This window comes from Chrysemys picta, chromosome 1, assembly GCF_011386835.1.
Source record: "Chrysemys picta bellii isolate R12L10 chromosome 1, ASM1138683v2, whole genome shotgun sequence".
NCBI lineage: Eukaryota > Metazoa > Chordata > Testudines > Emydidae > Chrysemys > Chrysemys picta.
Genome location: NC_088791.1, coordinates 146,290,795 through 146,313,129, shown reverse-complemented (window position 1 = coordinate 146,313,129; position 22,335 = coordinate 146,290,795). Strand labels below are relative to the sequence as shown.

The following is a 22,335-nucleotide window of genomic DNA, read 5'->3' as shown; positions in this document are numbered from 1 at the left end:
TCATTATCCTTAGAAACGATGCTGATGACTCTGATAAAGCTTCAGTTGGCTCAGAACACAGTAGCCCACTTACCAGCCCAGGTCACCAAGACTGACTGACTGGCTGGCTCCCCTGAATAATTGAAGGTTTGGGCTTGATATTCAAAGCCCTCTATGGGACTGGCCCAAGCTGCTAAGAGATTCCCTTTCTCTCCACAGATTGCCCACAGAGACAGCTACGTTCACAGGAACAATTTCCATATTTCAAAAAATGCTGCCCCTAGAAACTCCAGATTAGTGTGTACACCGGTTTGAGTCATTTTGCAAAAACAAATAAAGTACAAAGTGCTTATCTTTTTCTTTCTTTTATTTTGAGTCAAGGAGGGATTGGGATAAGTGGGAATGTTCTGATGTTGGAGCTGAAGTGCTGCTACTTATTGTGGAGAAGAAAGGATACATGATTGGCATGTAATGAACTGAGTGAGAAGTCTCACTGTGAAACTCGACACTTAAGTGTACCTCACTCTTCTCAACAAACTACAAAAGCAGAGGCTTAAGCAAGCCCAACCTTTCTGTTCACCTCTCATGCAAGAAAGCATTTGTAATATTATCCCTGGGCTCGGTCTGTGGAAGCAGGAGCCTTTGCTTGAACAGAAGAGGGGAATTTATTCAAGATTTCTCTGATCAAGCAGAGGTGTGAAAACTGCCTATTGTCCTTTTAGGGGTTAGGGATAGGGAAATGCACAGCAGTTTGGTGACTGGGAGTGAAAACAGTATAGCAACTAGGCACACACTGCACAGGGCACCTGGAATATGTAAAATGCAGCTTGGATGTGTAAACAGGGAAATATTGAGCATGGAGATTACATTATCTCTGTATTTGGCATTGCTATGACCACTACTAGAGTATAGTGTCCTGTTCTGGGGCCCACAGTTCATGAAGGATTTTGATAAATTGGAGAGGGGATGTTGATAAAGCAGAGAAGAGCCGCAAGCATGATTAAAGGGTTGGAAAACATGCCTTATATTGATAGAATAGAGCCAAGGAACTCAATCTATTTAGTTGAACAAAGAGAAAGTTAAGGGTGACTTGATTACAGTGTATAAATACCTACCATTGGGAACAAATATTTAATAATGGGCTCTTCAATCTAGCAGACAAGGTATAACAAGATCCAATAGCCTGTGATCCAGAGATGGGATTGCTGACTAGATCATTAGGACTGGTGTTAAATGAGAATATCTAGAAGAAGGTCTCTCCATTTCATTTAGCCTCCTGTCATGACAGGGGTAAAAGGAGGCTTGCAGAGCCAATACCCCCTCCTGCTGCTCCATATCCCCAACGTGCAGCAGCACCGTTGAGCTCTCTTAGCTCTGGTCTACACTACAAACTTATGCCAGTATAACTACATCACTCAGTGGTGTAGAAAATCCATACCCCTGAGAGAGACAGTTATATCAACCTAATCCCCAGTGTAGACAGCACTATGTTGACAGGAGGGCTTTTCTCATCAACATAGTCACCACCTCTTGTATAAGTGGAATACTTACATGGATGGGAAGAATGCAAGGCCATCAATATAAAAAAAACAGCTGAAAATAATTCCCTGCCTTCAAAAAAATTACGAGAGCAGATGCCAAATCTCAGCAACCCCATATGCCCCAAATTGGACTCCCAAATTTGTATACAGGGTCATGTTCCATTCTTCTTCCCCCCATAAATCTCAGCACAACCCCCATGGAGCTCTCACTCGGCAGGACTGGCTTCTTGTTGTGCATTCCTAGCCCCCACCTCACAGAGGCTAAGATAGTAAGCTAGAGTCCTGAAATGGGAAAGCAAAGAAGAAGAAAACTCCCTCTCCCAAAATGTTCCTTTCTACCTAAGCCAAACAGAAACTCTACCCACTGCCCAATAGTCTACTAACATACTCCCAATTCCCACCATTTCCTTCTCCCTTCTTCTCAAACATCATCAGTGCACTGTCTAACTCTCACTGCAGCAAAAAAATACCTCTTCATTCCACCCACCCATAAAAATGGTAGGAAAGACTCTGCTGGTGCAGGCAGAGACATCCTTTCAGTGGGGTACATGTTCAAAGCATTGTGTTAAAGTGGATGGGAGTTAACAGCTTACAGTCTAGTGACATTTTAAAAAATGTATCCCAAATCAGATTGCTTTTATCTCTTAGCCCCAATTTACAGAGGTATCATCCGCATTAGCAAAGACCCTATCAAAGTCTGCAAGAGGTCACTGATTATTCAAGGCTACAGTCTGGTTGGCTGATTGAGCCAGGAGAAAAGTTTCAATTAACTTACTTTAAACATCCATAACGCACAGTCAACCTGTGGAACTCCTTGCCAGAGGTTGTTGTGAAGGCCAAGACCATAACAGGGTTCAAAAAAGAATTAGATAAATTTATGGAGGATAGGTCCATCAATGGCTATTAGCCAGGATGGGCAGAGATGGTGTCCCTAGCTTCTGTTTGCCAGAAGCTGGGAATGAGCAACAGGGAATGGATCACTTGATGATTACCTGTTAGGTTCACTCTCTCTGGGGCACCTGGCATTGGCCATTGTTGGTAGACAGGATACTGGGCTAGATGGACCTTTGGTCTGATCCACTAGGGCCATTCTTATGTTCTTATGTTTAAAAAATATCGAATGATTTTTCTTCATATTTGGCTTATTTTGTAGATCTTGTTGAGACTTAAGAATCAAGACAACTCTAAAGGCTGTGGGCCACTTTCTGATGTCAGTTGCACTGCTTTAAATCCTCAGTCACTCTGTTGAAGTCAATGAAGTTATTCCAGGTTTACACTGGTGTAAATAAGATAAGATCAGAACCTGGCCCCATTTATATTGTAACTTGTATTTAGGGATGTATAAGAAATTAAATTTCTTGTTATAATAATTAACAAATCATTTATAATGATAGGGGACCATATTTTAAGGCATAAGCACAGGATGGGAGAGTTAAGGCTGAGCTTTCACCTAACTTTGCATTTGCTGAATCTTTGGATTTTCCAGAGTCAGTCTTTGTCTACATTGGCTTTTAGCCACAAGTGTAGCTACTTTGATGTGGCTATGCTGGGGAAACCCCCTAGTGTAGACATGGAAACTGTGATTTACAGTGCTGCAGTTTACCGCTTGTATTTGTTGTGTCTCTAACTAGGTAACTGTCAGTCTGTTTTCAGAGTGGCAGAGTGCGATGTAGTCTCATATAATAACATTTCCAATACAGTGTTGCATGGCTCTGACTTCATTTGCTTCTAATGTCCCCATAAGTGTCTGTATGAAGCATACTGCTAACCCATTTGAAGCTGACTCTTGGTTTGTTGCTGGGCTGAGGTAGCAGATTTAGCATTTGTTACTGAATTCCTCAGAAACAAATTGAGAATAATTATCTGACACTTTCCCTTCAAGTAACCTATACGCAGCAAACATATACCTCAATGCTTTAATCAGCAGAAGTTCATTACGTGTACTACTTCTGTCCACCTGGAATAAGCATCAACCATAAGTACATTTTCTTACTGTTATCTGTAAATTAGCTGAAAACCCATTTCCTTCAGTCACAAATAACTATAATGATAAGCAGCTATCTTTAAAATTAACACTGACCTGCAAGCAAACTAGTAGTTGATGTCTCACTGACTACAACTTTCAAAACTATGTTGGTTTATTTGTTTTCCATTAGGACATTTTAGTTTGTACATCTCTTCAGAAATCACAGAGCCACAGTCTCTGAATCAGTTCCTATTCTCACCTATGCTGCCCCTCATGCTTGGGAGGGGCTTCCAGAAACATCCACAAAGCTACTTCATCGTCCCCTTTCATATGCCTCCTTAAAACTCTCCTTTGCTGTGGTACCTACAAAAAACTGGACAATAGTGAGGCTGCTGGTGTGTGAGACCACTGCCTATCATGCAGACCAACACTGTCTCATTGTTTCCTTGTACTCCCCCATCCGTTTGTACCGATCTGTTGTCTCTTGTTTTATACTTAGATTGTATGCTCAGAAGGGCAGCACTTTTTGTTCGGGCTCCTAGGCTCTACAGTAATACAAATAATGAAGAATAATAATAGTCTTTACCAATGTGGTGTATTGGAGCTCTCTGCATTCCGCACTATAGAAGTTATGAGAAATGGTATAACTTAGAAGCTGCCTTGTCATAAAGAGGCCTGATTCAAACAGACTACTCCCTACAGTCCTAGGCAACTGCACCTGTATTCCTCTTTTGTTGTCCAGCAAGGTCACCCAGTCTAGGCACCCAGCTACTCAGCCACCATCTCTCTTGGGTGATAGAACTCACCCCAGCTCTAACAAGGGATCAGGTAGGAGCCAGTCCTTCAAATCCCACAAAGAAGTTTTTTTTTCTATGTTTACAAGTTCATAACAGCTTTGATCTTCAGATATCATAATGCCACTATATAAATCCTTGGTACGACCACACCTTGAATACTGCATGGAATTCTGGTCACTTCAACTCAGAAAAGACATTAGAATTGGAAAAGGTAAGGAGAAGAGCAACAAAAATTATTAGGGGTACGGAACAGCTTCCATATGGGGAGAGATTAAAAAGACTTGGACTATTCAGATTGTAAAAGAGATGACTAAAGGGGTACATGATAGAGGTCTAAAAATCATGAATGCTGTGAAAATAGTAAATAAGGAAGTGTTATTTAGCCTTTCACATAACACAAGAACCAGGGGTCACCCAATGAAATTAATAGGCAGCAGGTTTAAAACAAACATAAAGAAGTACTTCTTCATACAATGCATAATCAACGTGTGGAACTTGTTGTGAGGGCAGGTTGACTCTGCATTGTATGAAGAAATAATTCTTTATGCTTGTTTTAAACCTGCTGCCTATTAATTTTATTGGGGCAGGTTCTTATGTTATGTGAACTGGATTAAAAAAGAATGAGATAAGTTCATGGAGGATAGGTTCCTTGAGGGCTATTGGCCAAGATGGTCAGGAATGCTACCGTATGTTCTGGGTGTCTGGGACTGAACAACAGAAGATGGATCATTTGATAATTGCCCTGTTCTGTTCTTTCCTTCTGAAGCATCTGGCATTGGCCACTGTCAGAAGAAAGGATACTGGACACAGTATGGCCATTCTTATGTTCTTATTCAGCCTGTTTTCAGCTGTTCATAATCTTTTGAAATATCCACCCTTTGGACTGATTTTTTCCATGTGTAAGCTTTCTTGAAAGTGATTTGTGTCTGTCTGTCTGTCTGTAGGAGTGTGTGGCCATCCCTCCCTGTCCATCTCAGAGGGAGGTCACTCTCGGGTCCCTAATAAGGCAAGGGTTATTGGGAGATTAGTAGTCTCTACGACCCTGACCCTTTAGGTGGGACCAAGCAGCACGTAGCCCAGGGCCCTGGCCACAGGCAAGGCTGAGCAATAAAGAGTCTACGGGCTCAGGCTGTCAAACATGGCAGAGCACTCAACAGTCTAGAAGCTCAGGCCCTTGGGCAGGGCGGAGCACAAACAGTCTGATGTCCTAGCTCTGGCAGACGGCAGAGAAATGCAAGCCTCTTGGCCTAAGGTAGGAAGGCTGCCACCCCAAGGGTGGGGATGGAAGCAGGGGGTAGGGGTCCCAGGCCCACCCTACTCTACCAGGTCCGAGCCCAGGGCCCCAAAAGTAGCAGAGTGTTCCACCACTGGGTCAGCTAGGATCTGCCTTAAACACACTGACCTGGGTTCAGGCATTAACGAAACCAAACTACTGTCAGGTGTCCTTGGGCTACTTCCTACACTCTCCTCGCAGTGTACCTGTGGCTCAGGATCATCCTCTGTTTCCCTGAGGTGCATGGCTAGCGGCAGTCTCAGCAGCTCCTCGGTGCCCTGATCTGGCAGCTCTGGTAAGTCCTCAGTGCAGCAGGGATCCTCTTCAGGCTCAAGCCCCAGCAGCAGGCAGGAGGCGTCTCTCTCCTTCTGCGCCTCCAGCCCAACTGAGCTGCAAGGCCAGACTTTTATGCTTCCTGTGTTGCCCCTCTGCATCCGGCAGGGCAGGCATAGGTGTCCTGGCTTCGCCCATCAGGGGCTGGGCAGGGGTTCCTCCCTCTCAATCTCAGAGGGAGGCCATGCCCCCTCGCTACACCATCCATCTGTTGTTATTACTATTTGTATTCCCACAGTGGCTAGGATCTCACTATGCTCGGTGCTGTCTGTCCATCTGTCTGTTTGTGTTCATAAAGTTTGAGCAAAATCCTTTCAGACATTTTTTAGCACAGCAATGGTGAAAAAATCCATTTTTCCTGATTTAGAAAAATTCAAACCACATTTTTTTAAAGACTAAGCTTCAGAGGGAAAATGGCTTAGATAGCTTGGAAAAATTGTTTTTGATTTTCCACAGTCACACATGTTTGAAAGTTGCCAACCGAGCATGCGCTATAGATTTCTTCATTAAAGCTATAGCTGTGCATTGTGGGTGAAATTCCAGTAACTGGGTTTAACAAGGGTAAATCCACCCCCCAAATTGTGGCCAGAAAATGGGTCCGCACAGGCTCCCTGAAGCCCTTCTACACCTATTGTGTGCAGTTTTAGCCCCATTGGATCCACAGAATCACAGATCTTATGGCTTTTTCCCTGGCCTTCCATTTTGCACCAGTGCCACAATGTACAGGGCTGGTGTAGAGGTCCCCTCCTCAGTGAGTTCAGTGGAAATCATAATGCAGGATAACAGGAATAACACAGACTGCTGTCTTGATAGGATGCTGAAATTGTAAATCAGTGTGGAATTCAGCCAGAAACAGACTTCAGCAACCAGTGTTGACAGCACCAGCATCCTAGAGTTTATCTAGTTTATGTCCCTTTACACAAAGCTTATACAAACCTGGGTCCTCTTGAGCCCAATAAATTTTGAAATGAAGAGATCTTGATTCTCCATTCTTGGAACTGCTGATTTTAATCTCCATGCGTTTGGCTTTTCTCTCTCTATTTCTCCCTCAAAACATCCCCAGTTAACTGAGATAAAATTAATTTAATATACAGTCCTCAAATAAAGGACATATCAGATATTAAACTGATAAGAACAGATACTACGCTTGATCTTAGCTCATAGAGAGCTGAGAAGCGAGTTCTTCAACAGTACATTGGCAAAAGTAGTGGGGCTTTAATCATAAAATCCCAGTTTATTTGCAGTCAGTGTCTATAGACATGCTAAAATATGCTGAGAATAGACAATAAAACCCAATTTTGATCCTAACATTAGCAAGTAGGACTACATACCCTTCAAAGGAACTGTATCCTCATATAACAGGGCTGAATGTGGTATTCTAATTTCAATCCCCTTGTGCTTTTTCTCCACCCTTACTGATAGATCTCACCCTTCAGTGATCTTAGCAGAGTGAAATCACAAACTCCCCAAATAATCCCCATCTGGAATGTCAGGAGGAAGGGAAATGCTTATGGAATGTAAAATGTTGAGTATACAGTTGTCCTACAATCAGGAAATTTAAAATGGGTTCACAGAAACTGTAATTCTGCCCTCAGTCCATGTACCTTAGAGGTTATCTGATCTGAACATGATCTGGTGTTCACACTGCACAGCTAGCTGAGCATGCATATGGCTGCGATGGAGTCCACATTTAAGAGGGGGAATAGTCTAGGTTGGGACCCCTCACACCTTACCTCTCCTTCGTTATATTTGTTTGTTTTAATTTTATGTCAAATTTCCCACTTTCTCGAGCTACATAGTGCATCCTTCAGGACTCTATTTTAAATTTCAGACAGCAACCATGATCTCTAGATAGCAGGAGATTTAATTCAAATAGGTGATCTGAAAAGGAGCTGGTTGGAGCCACTAAACCCTACTTTTCTAGGACCTTGCTCTGGAGATGCACTGTCAAAGTGCAGGATTCTGTACTAGATCGGTGCCAGTCTAGTCTTACACTCTCTTTAGGCAGCTCAATATAATTGTAATTGTATATAATAATGGAACAAAGAATGCGGGTCATACTTACAGGATGGGGGATTGTATACTGGAAAGCAGTGACTCTGAAAGGATCTTAAGGGTCATGGTGGATAACCAACTGAACATGAGCTTCCAGTGCAGTGCTGTGGCTGGGAGAGTTAATGTGATCCTTGGATATATAAACGAGGGAATATTGAGTACTTATTGGGTTTCGGGAAGTGGGCAGGCAAAGCCTAGTCTAGTGACTAGTGACCAGACAGCAAAGCCCGCCCACTGCTAAAGGATCCCCCCCCCAGCCTAAGGGGAAGATCTACAGGACCCGAAAACTAACTGATTACGGGGGACAACTAATGTAATAATGCAGAACTCTTTATTCTCCCCCAAAGCCAGGAATGGAACTCAAGATCCCTGAGTCTCACCATTCCTCTGCTGTCAGCATATATCTGTGAAACACACTGGCAGAGTGTCCCCCCCGCCCAGCGCTGGTTGATACAGAGGATAACAACCTATATTGCTCTCAGTTACTCCGTTAGTTCAATTGGAAGGGGTCTTTGTATTGGACCTCAAGTTTCCAACTCTGCTGATGAACCATGAAGGTGTCAATATGATGACCCATGATGGAATTGCTGTATTATTTCAATTTGCTGGTAGGGGTCCTGAGAAAAAATAATATGTGATCATGTAATTAAAGACTGTAGCATAATGCATATGAACAAGGGGGGTGAATTAAGGTTGCACAGGCAGCATTAATTCTGGCATTTCCTAACTTTTGCATGCTTGATTTTGCAGTCTTAATAATGTTCTTTTAACATAGTTATTTTGTGTAGTAGTATATTTCAGCCTGGTAAGTAGACTAAGAGGTGTTGGTGAATCTTTCAAGCTCTGTGCCTGAACACATCACCACAGATGCCGACTTTCTGATTTCCTGAGGGGAGTGCCACTCCCGCTCCGTCCCAGGCTCTGCCCCCGCCCCACCTCTTTCCACCCGTTCTGCCTCTTCCCCCAAGGGCACCTAGACAACTGGTGTCTCCCCATAAGGGGGGGGGAGGGCACGATCTAAAGGGGAGGTCATGTGTTGTCCCCCTACTCCTCCGTGCCCAGACCACAGATTCGGCACCTATCCACACCACAACCTCAGCTACCACCTCAACTGAAGAAATCTTTACCCTTCCCTTCATTTTCTCTCCTCTGAGCTAGTGCAACTCCCTTTTCTATGGCCTTCCCAAGTCCCAGCTGTCCAAACTCAAGCACATGCAGAATACAGCTGCCCATCTATTCACACGTACAAAGAAGCATGACTGCATACCCTACCCTCAGACAATTCCATTTGCATCCTGGTCTCTTCTGGATCCAGATTAAATTTATTTTCCTAATTTTTAATCCCCTCCATGGATTTACCCCAGCTTATTTTATGGACCATGTCTTTTTCTACTCACTCTCTGCTAGCACAATCCTCTATCTGTCCTTCCACACTGCATCCCACAATTGTTTGCATTCAAGCCTTCTTCTCATCTCCGGCTACCATTTGAAATAGACTCCCTGTGTCTCTCCACTTCATTGATGCCTCAGTTTCATGACCCTTTTAATTCTTGGCTGCAGTACTGTAACTGACAACAAGGGTGTCACTTAATGCAATTATGATCTGGGTGGCTCATGTTTAGCAGTAGGCTTTGTAGTAAGCACAGTGTAATATTGGTTGTACCTAGTAGGACGCAGATAACATCCTCACAAGGACTGTCTGAAGTCATTTGTGACTCTGTATTTTACCTGTTTTCTTAGGGTGACCAGACAGCAAATGTGAAAAATCGGGACAGGAGGTAGGGGGTAATAGGAGCCTATATAAGAAAAAAAAAACCCAAAATTGGGATATCTGGTCACCCTATATTTTCTGGACATAGCTCGTACTTCTGGTATCTATTTATCCTTGGATTTGTGTGTGTGTGTATGAGTGTGCGCGCAGGGGGAGTGGTGTCTATGACAAGCAACCTGTCCGTTATTATGATAGTAGTTATTATTATTGTTGCAGTAGTGCCAAAGGCTCTAATCAGGACTAAGGCCCCATTGTACTGGCACTGTACAAACGCATGAAAGGACACTATCCCTCCCTCAAATTGCTTACAATCTATGCTAAACTAACAAGTCTAAGAACCCCGCAGCAAGCAGAACCTGCCTCATTTACACCCTGTTACACCTGGAGAGAAGCCACCAAGTCAGTTGATACACGCCACCAAACATCCACCAGATTTATTCATTACTGAGCTGGGGCCAGATTAAAGCAGTGGTCTGGAGGTGAGATACTGCATATCCCTAGATATGGGCTCTTAATGATGTATTTAGGTGCCTAGAGGGATTTTCAAAAGCACCTAGATGCCTAACTCGCAACTCCTAGGAGCTTACGAACATCCCACTAGATGTCTATCTGCATTTTTAGCACCTAAATACCTTTGAAAATCTGTCCTCAAGGTCTTTGGGCCAGGGACATCATCTTTTCCTTCACATAAAGCACATTATGGCACTATGTAACCACAAAGCAACCACAATTCCAGTCCCTGTATTTTAGGATTTTACTACACAGGATGGTTTTCCCATTCTGTTCACTTTAGGTCCCCTTTTGTACTCATCTCTAGGATATCCCAGGAGCTAGCATGTTACAAGTGATCAGCCAACACTTATTACATGTAGACGCCTCAATCCCTGCTCCAAGATCTCATCACAAATTTGAGAGAAAGCTAAAGCTTCCAGAAAAGATGGTGGCAGCAAAATAGTTAAATGGTTGTAGATTAAACATTTGCTCCTCTTCTGCAATCATGGTACCCAAGCCATGAAGCAAACCTGCCAGAATACCCACCTAGTATTGTAAAGACTGTTATGTCAGTCTCCAAGCCAAAGCTAAACACGTGATGACCACTGAAAGCAGGACACCAGTGTCTGGGAAACTAAATAAATATATGCACACAGCCATCCATCACTGCCATCTGGAAAAGATTGGGCTGAACGTCTTCCTGTCAGGATCTGCTACAGTATTTATTTGTGTAGCTGAGCTATGGCTTTGGGGAGTTCAGCAAAATATTTGTCAATGATGATTTGGTGAGAAGATTTGAGGCCAATTGCAAGGCTACAATTAAACCCCCTATTCAAATTTGCAAAATAACTATTCCAATAATGGCTACATTCCCTTTTCCATGCAGGAGCTTCACATATGTGGAAACAACATGTGAGAGGTGATCTCACTTTGATGCTATGTACATATGTTAACAAAACCCCATGGATGATCTTGAGTTGGTGACATATACAGGTGTAAAGAACTCATGATGGATGATGTTGCTTCTATGACATATATATAAACTTGATGGAAAGTGCAAGCTGTTGCTTAACACAAATAATCTGACTTCTCTTTCTAATACCATAACATAAGTAAGGGAGACAATGTCAATACAGAGGCGTACGAGCTATATAGGACAGGGGAAGGGAGGGAGGCTAATGCCAGCCAACTACAGTCCAGCAATGGAAAATGTATTGATTACATTTTTATGTGAGGATATGAGAAATGAAAACAGTTAAAGAAAAATGTGCTTCAGACTATCAAGACAGGAAGAGAAGAAGAAAATATTCTTAACCAACCCATACAGAATTGAAACCACTAGATATTAGCTTTGGGGAGTGGAGCAGGCTTTGCCTATGCCAGTATCTGGTGGGTAACACATTCATTCAGCCAAATAGGCATCAAATACATGTCTAAATTATGTAGAACTCAACTGTATGATCCAAAAATGAGTGACTCCAATCAGAGAAGAGACCATCCTAACTTGCTACTTACCAAGAGAGGGGACTGATGGAGAATGTGAGAATAATAAGGAAATTAAGAAGGAGTTCCTATGAGATATATGCATGAAGAAGAGGGGGAATCACCATATTCATCAGTACGTGGGTAAGAAAAGAAAATGTTGGGAAATTAAGACTTGTAGGGCCAAATCCTTAGATCCTTACTCAGTCTCTACTCACTGCTTACACAGACCAACTCCAATTGACTCCAGTGGGAATTTACCTGAGTAATAGCAGTGTAAAACTGAGTTTGGACATCAGGATTTGGTTTCTAGCGAGTGAGGTGCAATGAATGAAAGTATGGAAACTCACCAGTATGGAAGAAGGCTGGGTACCCAGCTAGAGGAGGGTAAGGGGCGACAGTGATGCACATCATTGCCTTCCAAATCCCCCAGGAAACGCCAAGAAAAAGTTAGTGCTGTCTGAAGCTGTATTCATGTTGCCACACTCCCCTCTCCGTGCTGAACATCTGAGAGCAGGAGAAGAGCAGAGAGCCTGGAAACTCTCTACAGATGGCCTGGCCTTCAGCAGATCCCTGTGGGTCAGAAGCTCTGGGGGATGGAATTGCTATCCTTTCTGTGGGGCAGCGACCCTTCCCCAACCAATCCAAGAAATCTTCATGAAGGGATCCTCTCAAAGCTTTCCTCTTCCCAGAGAATGTGATCAAGCCTACACTAATTTTAGCACAAAAAATAAAATTCCTCTCAGAAAGTAGTTTCCAGAAAACAAGAAGCAGCCAATGTATGTCATGGGGGACTGCTTGGAGATCTGAAGTTTACAAAAATAGCTGTACTGTAAATGAAAAGTTGGGATGAGGGCAACCAAATAAGAGTAAGTTAAGATTTGAAGGGAAAAGACATGGGCAGCAAAGAACACAGAATTTGTTAATGCTGCTAAAGGGCCTCAGGGGAATAAGAAGGAATTTTATAAATGTACCAGGGGGAAGTAGAAGTGCTGGAGAGAGTTTAAGTCCATTATGAAATGAAGAAGCAGATGAAATTAATGATGATTCATAATAGCCAAGATACTGAATTTGTTTTTAAAATTTATCTTCCACAAGAAAATGAAAGAAAAAAGGTTTGAACAACTAAAGAAACAAACTTTTGAAATAAAGCAGCATTAAACCCAACCAATAGGCAGATAGATGCTCCTTAAGGATAAACTATTTAAAATAATTAGAATTTTCCACTTTATTACCCTAATTACAGTAAGTATTGGCACTCATATTTTCTAGATGGAGAAACTGAATCATAGAGCAGGTTAAGTGATTAAACCAGAAACAGGATCAGTGACTGAGCCAGGTACAGAACCCAGTAATCAAACATTTTTAAATCTGCAAGACTGGATAACTTGCACCAAGGAGTTTTAAAAGAATTGGGCTAAAAGAGAAAGTTCCAGTGGACTGGAAAACAGCTAATGTTGGTTGTGATAATATTTAAAAAGGTAAATGGACCAACATAACCATAATCTAGTTAGTCTGACATCAATCCCGGACAAAATCATGAAATGGCTGATACAGGATGCAATTAGTAAATAAATCATAGAATCATAGAATATCAGAGTTGGAAGGGACCTCAAGAGGTCATCTAGTCCAACCCCCTGCTCAAAGCATAGGAATGTCATTTATTGACAAAAAAATTAAGACTGTTTACTCATCATAGAATCATAGAAAAATAAATAAAGGATGGTTGCATAATTAATACCAATCAACATGGTTTATGGAAATCAGGTCTTGTCAAATACAGTTGCTATTGTTTTTTGATGAGATTACAAGTTTGGTTTATAGAAGTAATTATGCTACATAATAGACTTAGATTTCCAGAAAGTAAAAAATTGGGAATAATGATACTGACTTTCTTGGTAGAACACTTTGAGAGCTAAAAATGAAAAGTGCTGCTAGGTTGTAATAGTAGCAGCAGCAATAGTATTTGCTAACCACCCTTTAGAGTTAGTTTGTCTAGTATGGAAAAATAATGCAAGGCGGCGGGTGGGGGGGTATGACTTTAATACATCTTTCATACAAAGCATATCTCCAAATGCTTTACAGAGTTAAATGACATGGCAGAGAGAAATTAAATGGTATAAGCAAAGGGAGAAAATATATGCTTTCAGAGGAGATACAGCTGATCTGGAATAGTACTGTGTAAGCAGGATCTGAATGAGCTCTCCCCTGACATCTAGTGATGAGCTGGAGAAGAGGAGTTCAGGAGCTGACCTTGTTTACATGGGCTCACCTATCCTGCCTTGGTGCTCAGCATGATAGGGCTGCTTTGCCCAAATGATCATTTTTGGCTGGTGTTGGATCACAAGTCACTTTGCTATTGGGGGGAAGGGTTATTAAAGGGTTGTTATCCTTGTTGTGTGACTCAAGAGCAGGAGAACTGTCATACACTGATTGAGGGACTCATCCTCAACTAAACTGCACTTGCTAGGCAGGGGACATGGGTGCCAAAGTCCAGTGGAGTTGAGAGAGGGTGGGAACAGGTACTCGTACCTGGTGGTGCAGGCCCTGCCTAAGGTTCTAGACACCATTTGACCTGTTCTCTCTTCACTGTCCAATAACAGAACTGATTAATACTCAATTGAGCGTCTTGTTGCAGACCAATAGAACTGAAAACACTGATAACCAGGCCTAAACATTAGTCCTGCTTTGGGACAGTGTCTCTGATGCAAGAGACTGCCCAATCTGTGCTAGCACTTCTCCCACTCTGAGAGCTGAAATCACTGAGAGCTGTGTGAAGTGATGGGACCTCAAGACATCCCAGAGGGTGCAGAGCAGCGTGGCAAGCAGCCAGTAGGGTGAGTGGCTGGCAGGATGGCTGATGCCAGAGCGCGTGCCCAGACAGCAGAGCAAGCAAGGTGCCTCTGAACTCTTGGTCTTCCCTGACCAAGGACAACAACTGTGATTGGGGTGCAGTGGAGGGAGAAGGGAGCGGTGCATTAAAGAACTTTTGGTTGCTGGACTTAAGAACCTGAGGCAAAAGGACACTGCCCAATGAACTCTGGGTTGGGTGTTTTGCTCATGTGTTTATGAATCCTGCTTGCAGCGTTTTCCCTAGTTAATGCTGGGTTACTTCCCACCTTTTAATTAAGTTTCTTTTATACATTCAGACTCTGTGCTTGCAAGGGGGAAGTATTGCCTCTTAGAGGCACGCAAGGGATGGTGTGTAATTGTCCCAGGTTACTGTGTGGGGGCTTGAGCTGGTTCTTTGTTGTATTGTTGAAAAGGAACCCCTAGATATTGAACTCATCCCTTGTTGCTGCCAACTCAGACTGGCAGAAGGATAGGAAGCACTGTGAAACTCCTAGACTTGAAGTGACGCTCATGAGAGCAGAAGACAGAACTTTCCCAGCAGCTGGCCAAGTGTTATTCAATTAATTTCCTATGAACATGGGACCTTACCAATCTCAGAGCATCAAATAAAATGTCTTTCTTCAATTTAGCTTTTCTATAGCCACAATAAAAACAACAAGGAAGGAAAAGAAGATAGGAACTGGAAGAGGAGGAGAAGGAAAAATTAAAATAAAAAAACCCTCAACTGCTTAAGGGAAAGAGGAAAGAAACCAGACCATGCCTTTATATTATGGCAGCGATACTTTCATAGAGCACTCTGATACTACTGTGATGAGCACAATATAAATTCTTAAATAGATTTTAGATGCGTACAGGGATAACTGGTGAGGGAAAAGGCAGTGCAGGGATGTTAAAACTACACCTGTCTTCTACAGTTAATCCCTTGCCCTCTGGGAAGATTCACTCTAGCGATGGGAGGTAGCATTGCTGCTCCATCCCTTGGCATTCCCCTATGGGAGGAGGCAACAGCGTTATTTTTTCCCTAGAGTTCTCTGGGGGTCATGACAAAGAATGTTGGTGAGTGGCTGTAGTTTCAACACATTCCCAGTGTCTCTGGCCAGGCCCCCTCCCTGGGCAGTGGTGTCCTCTTTACCAGTATTGTCAACTTGTGGAATTTAGACAACAATATACTGCTACCAGGGCTTTTATTGTCAATTATTGTGAGTATGGCTTGATGATAAAATTCTTGTTACCCAGTAGTCTTCTTCAGAGCTACGGTGATTTTCTAGAACCAGGCTGAATTAAAATTATTCCTATCCATCTTGCTTAGTGGTGCCAACTCACACACGCAATTTTATCATGTTTTGTGATAGCTGGTGGTTTTTTGTTTAAAGACCCAGCTCCTGGAATCATGAATCTCAGCTTTCATTCACAAAAAAAGTACATTTCTAACCCTCGTGGTTGTGGAGAAAAGTTTCAATATGTGAATGCTAGAGACTCAAAAACCAGAAAGCTTATAAAAAGAACACCACATTTATTATTTTGTAAAATCTCATGATTTTTAAGCCAATCATGTTATTAGTTTGAGTCTGACTCATGACTTTTTAGCTCTTTTGGTTGTGTGACAAAGTTCCTCCTCTGCCTTGGTGGGTCTTGTGCTTATTGGCGGATTTGCTTGCCTCAGAGATTCACAGCAGCCCTCAGTTTGGCCGCTTTTGCTAGTGGCTCAAACCTGCCGTTCACTCAGCTAACCTCATGACTGGCCAGCATAGGGAAAAGGAAGGGGAACAATCTCCACAGTCTCTGCTGATCTACCTAGTGGGTTGGGGGACAGGCCAGGGACCTTCCCCTCTGGTGGGACCCATAGTCCAGGTCAACTCCTCTTATATCCAATATGGGGGAGGAGGATGGGGGGAATCCAGGCCTGCCCTCTACTTGAGGTTCCAGCCCAGGATCCTGTGGATCACAGCTGTCTACAGTGTTTCTTGTAACAGCCGTGTGACAGCTACAACTCCCTGGGCTACTTCCCCATGGCCTCCTCCTAACACCTTCCTTATTCTCACCACAGGACCTTCCTCCTGATGCCAGATAGCATTTGTACTCCTCAGTCCTACAGCAGCACACCCTCTCACTTCCCACTCCTTGAGCACCCCTCACTGACTGAAGTGAGGTCCTTTTTAAACCAGGTGCCCTGATTAGCCTGCCTGTCTTAATTGATTCTTGCAGCTTCTTAATTGGGTCTAGGTATCCTAATTAGCCTGCCTGCTTAATTGGTTCCAGCAAGTTCCTGATTGTTCTGGAACTGCCCCTGTTACCTTACGCAGGGGAAAAGGGATCTCCTTAATCTGGGACTAATAGCTCTCTCCCTTTGATCACTCTCCTGCTGCCCTCTGGCCTGGAGGGGGAAGGAAGGCAGGGGGCTGCTGCTGTTCCTGCTGCTGAGCACTGGCCTTCACTACTGCTGCTGCTATTGCTGCTCCAGCTGCTCCCTTGGCTGGGACAGACACCCCCACCACCTGCCCCCTTCTCTGCTACCCAGTTGCTGGCTGGCTGCTGAACCCCCTCAGTTGCTGCTGCTGTTGCTCCAGCTACAGCCCCGGGGGGGGGGGGGGGGAGGAGGGCTGCTGGCCTGCTCCACAGAGGAAGAGGGGAGAGAAGGACCCCAGCTCCAGCCCTTGTTGCTGAGGACACCACCACAATCATCATCTGAGCGAGGTCCCTCCTGCCTGGACACCAGACCACCACCACCTGGAGCTGCTGAGGTTGCTGCTAGGAAGCTGTTGGAGCCCCAAGGAGGAGGAGGAATAGACGAGGACCACCCGCTGCTGGGGGAACGCATGAAGGCTTTGAAGACCACTGTGGAGGGGGCATTTCTGGACTGAGTATTTTTTGAACTGTGTTCTTGTGGTGGGGGTCTGGACTGTGTTTGTGGGAACACCGGAGGTGTGGTGTGAAGCCTGCCCCCGGTCTATCCGTGTCCCCCTTCACCCCCACCACCATTGTTGCCCCCTCCACCATCCTCACTCGCTGTTTTCCATCTGCCTCGACCTCCTGCCTCTGGGACTGAGCTACTCGCCTGTCTTGCCACACCCACTTCCATCATTTGGGCCTGCAGCAGCAGCCAGCCAAACATTGACTTTCCGTACAAGTGCTCGTGGGCGCACATCCCCCACCCTTGGACTGATCCCCTCTCCTTTTCAACGTTTGTCTACCCTGCCCGTTTCCCTCTGCAGCTCTGATGGTCCTGCCCCAGCCCTGAAGCTAGCCCCTTGGTCCCTCCGCCCCATTCCCAGCTTGATTCTTTTTCCCCCGCCCCGTGGTCCCCCCAGCCCTGGTTAGCTCCTCCCCTCATATGCCCATGCCCCCTCCCATCCGCTTGTGTCCCTCCCCTGTTTGAGTTTACCCTTGTTCACTGCACTCCCTTATGCTGTTATCACCCCCAATCCCCTAGTGCAGCTAGAGGAGCTGGAATTCCACCCTGAGTTGGTGACCGACACCCTCCCCCGCCCCAAGTCCTTGATAGCTCCTCATGCCCATTTAGCCCTCCCCTTCTGGCACCCTCGTCTCCTGCTTGCAGCCTAGCAGGGAAGAGTGGTTGCCTCCTCTTCCTCCCCTCGCTGTTTGTCCCCCTCCCTGCTCTCGTTATGGCAGGGGACACGGCAGGAGAGACCCCTCACGATGATCCCATTGCCTCTCCTCCACCTGCCCCCACGCCAATTCCCCAAGCCTCTACCTCAACCTCCGCTGCCGACCCACCTGCTACCTCCCCCCACACTGAGGTACCGGTAGCGGTGAGTACTAGGAAGACCTCCGCTGCTGTCACGTCCCTTGCCCTTTCCGATTCAGGGGGAGCCCCCCAGCCGGCGGGAAAGGTCAGGGAAGAAAGAAGGGTAAGGGCCCCGCTAAAAAAAACGGGCCCTCCATGGCAGGGGCTACCCTCACTGCCGCAGCCCTGCTACTGGCCGCGGCATCCCTCCCCACTGCTCCCTCCAGCAGCTCTGTGGGTGCCCCTCCCCCGGCCCCAGGGCATACGCCCAGGTGGCGGCGGCCCCCCCCACCTGCCGCTACTCCTCCAACCACCGCATCCACTACCATCTATAGCAGCCGGGGCCCCTTCCCCACCTTGACCAGGAAGCACCGTGTCCGTTGCCTCCTGGTGCCCGCCTTGCCCCACATGGAGACCTACGTGCGGGCACTGGTGAGGGTGGTGGGGCCCACGGCCATCGTGGCGGCCTCCAAAATGTACAGAAGGGTAGTCTTCTTCCTAGCATCAGAGGCCGCTGCCCAGGAGGCCGTAGAGACGGGCTTGGTGGTGGGGGGCGTGTTCGTCCCCCTGGAGCCGTTGGAAGACCTGGGGGTCCGGTTAATCCTGACCTCCGCCCCTCCCTTCCTGCCCAATGCCGCCCTGCTGCCTGCCCTTTCTACCCTAGGGCGACCTATCTCTGTCATCAGCCCTCTTCCATTGGGCTGCAAAGACCCCGCCCTCCGTCATGTCCTCTCGTTCCGCTGGCAAGTGCAGCTTCAACATGTCGGGGGTCTTCCCCCTGCCTGCCCGTCTCGGTGGGCCACAGGGCTGTGACAGGGGCCTCACTGGGGGAAAGTCGTAGATCGGTAACCCCACCCCCCCATACACTGAGAGAGGAGCTGCGGGAGTTCCTTGAGGATGTCTGTGGCTCCCGTAACAAGGTACAGCTTGCACTCCAGCGATGGGGAGATTTCCATCAGATCCTCTGGGCCGTGAGGGCCTTCATGGGGGAGGGTAAGAGGACCAGGAAGCAGGTCGCCACGGCCTACCAGTGGGTCCACCTCTTCCATGACTCCTTACTCACCTACGGGGTAGGTCACAGTTTGCTGTGCGGCCCGACGGAGGCCATGGGTGTCTCTGCTGGCAAGGATCCACCCCCAGCCCTCCTCATGGCACTGATCATCTTCGCAACATTGAACACCTGGGGCTATAGGATGGGTCTCCGCAGGAGCCAGGTGCTCCCCTTCCTTCGGAAGCGGGGGTACTTTGTGTTTTCCTGCAGGAGACCCATACGGATCCGGCTGCTGAAGTTAGCTGGCGGCTGGAGTGGGGGGAGAGGATCTACTTTAGCCACCTCACAGTTTGTACAGCTGAAGTGGCAACCCTGTTCTCCCCCGACCTATGGCCTGAGGTGTTGGGGGTCACTGAGGCTGTGCCGGGCCACCTGCTGCACCTCCGGGTCCGCATGGTGGGGCTTGTGGTCAATCTCTCTGCGCGGAGAGGCCGGGGCCGGCCTATTGGCACTTTAATAACAGTTTTCTGGAGGATGCGAGCTTCATAGCGTCCTTCCGGGAGTTCTGGCTGGCCTGGCAAGGGCAGAGGTGCGCCTTTCCCTTGCCGCGGCGGTGGTGGGACCTGGGGAAGGTACGCGCATGGCTCTTCTGCCGCGACTACACCTGGGGCACCAGCAGACGGAGGGATGCGGCGATAGAGCAGTTGGAATGGGAGGTCTTAGAGCTGGAGAGGCGTCTGGCCGCCAGCCCCGAGGATCCATCCCTCTGCAGAGCATGCCGGGAGAAGTGGGAGGAGCTCCGGGCCCTCGAGGACCATCGAGCCCGGGGCGCCTTTGTTCGATTCCGCCTCCTTTGGAAGATGGATCGCGGCTCATGCTTCTTCTACACCCTGGAGAAAAAGAGGGGGGCCAAGAAGCATGTCACCTGCCTCCTCGCGGAGGATGGCACCCCCCTCACGGATCCGGCGGAGATGTGCGGGGGGGCCAGGGCCTTCTACGCAAATCTCTTCTCCCCGTATCCGACCGATCCTAACACTTGCAGAGTGCTCTGGAATGGACTACTGATGGTCAGTGCAGGCGACCATGACCGACTAGAGCTGCCTCTCACTCTGGCCGAGTTCTCGGAAGCCCTCTGTCGCATGCCCACCAATAAATCTCCAGGCATGGACGGGCTGATGATGGAGTTCTACCATGTGTTCTGGGATGTCCTCGGCCCAGACCTAGTCACCTTCTGGGCCAAGTCTTTGCAGAGCGGGGTCCTTCCTCTTTCGTGCAGGCGAGCCGTGCTCACCTTATTGCCGAAGAAGGGGGACCTCCGCGACTTATGGAATTGGCGTCCTGTCTCGCTCCTCAGCATGGACTACAAAATCATAGCGAAGGCCATCTCGATGCAGCTAGGGTCCATGCTGGCGGACATGGTCCACCCAGACCAGACCTACACCGTCTCGGGCCACACAATATTTGATAACCTGTATCTGGTCCGGGACCTCCTGGAACTAGGGTGTAGGGATGGTCTGTCATTCGCCCTCCTGTCCCTGGATCAGGAGAAGGTGTTCAACAGGGTAGACCACGGGTATCTCCTGAGCACTCTGTGGGTGTTTGGCTTTAGACCCCAGTTTGTGGGTTTTCTCCAGGTGCTGTATGCTTCTGCGGAGTGTTTGGTCAGGCTCAACTGGACCCTGACCGAGCCGGTCAGCTTCGGGCAAGGAGTACGGCAGGGGTGTCCCCTCTCAGGTCAGCTGTACGCTCTGGTGATTGAGCCCTTCCTCTGTCTCCTCCATCGGAGGCTGACGGGGTTGGTGCTTCGAGAGCCGGAGCTATGGCTGGTCCTGTCGTCATATGCTGACAATGTGCTCCTCGTGGTCCAGGACCCGGGCGACTTGGCGTGGGTGAAGGCTTGCCAGGCCATCTACTCGGCAGCCTCCTCTGCCCGAGTCAACTGGGTCAAGAGCTCTGGCCTGGTGGTCGGGGACAGGTGGCAGGCGAGCTCCCTCCCACCCGCGCTTCAGGCCATCCGGTGGAGCCTGGGTCCGCTGCTCTATCTCAGCGTTTACCTTTCTGTCATGCATCTGTCTCCACCAGAGAACTGGCATGGCTTAGAGGGCAGGGTGACGGAGCGGCTCCGGAAATGGACAGGACTACTCTGGTGCCTCTCCCTCCGAGGGAGGGCACTGGTGCTCAATCAACTAGTCCTGTCCATGCTCTGGTACCGGCTCAACACCCTGGTCCTGGCCCCGGGTTTCCTGGCCAACCTCTGAACTGCAATTCTGGAGTTCTTTTGGCCAGGAATGCACTGGGTCTCTGCAGGGGTCCTTCACCTGCCCCTGGAGGAGGGGGGGCAGGGCCTGAAGTGCCTACACACTCAGGTCCATGTCTTTTGCCTCCAGGCCCTGCAGAGGCTCCTGTATGGGTGCAGGTAGTCCGGCGTGGAGAGTACTGGTGCATGCCTTCCTGCGCCACTTCCGAGGGCTCCAATACGACTGGCAGCTCCTTTATCTCCATCCGAGAGGTCTTCCGCGAGACCTCTCCGGGCAGCCGGTCATCTACCAAGACCTTCTCCGGACCTGGAAGCTGTTTTCAATGACCAGGTCCGTGGCGGCCACCATTGGGGCTGATCTCCTCGCGGAGCCCCTGCTACACAACCCCCAGCTTCGTGTGCAGGTGGCAGAGTCCCCCGCGATGCACCAGAGCCTGGTCTCGGCAGAAGTCACAAGGGCCGGAGAGCTCCTGGATTACGACCGGGGAGACTGGCTGGATCCCCTGACGCTCGCTCAGTGCATGGGCTCTCCAGACCTTGCACTCCCCAGCGAGTACTTAAGGAGGTGAAGGCCGCTTTGCAGCCCACTGCTCGGTCCTACCTTGACCGGGTTCTGTGAGAGGGCACGCCCCGCCCACCCTCCACCCCAGGCCCTGTGGACCTTTTCATCAGGCCCCTGCCCCGTGGACCCAACCGGCCCCCCCGCCCTTTCACTGTGAGCCGGCTGCATGATCTGCAGCCAGTTCTATTCCAGACCACGCCAAAGAAGCATCTATACATGCTTGTGCTCCACACCATTC

General features: G+C 47.5%; 1 pseudogene; it reads right to left on the bottom strand.

The window, feature by feature from the left end:
* Nucleotides 1-6,951: 6,951 nt before the first annotated feature.
* Nucleotides 6,952-7,069, bottom strand: LOC112059702 (U2 spliceosomal RNA; annotated as a pseudogene).
* Nucleotides 7,070-22,335: the final 15,266 nt, after the last annotated feature.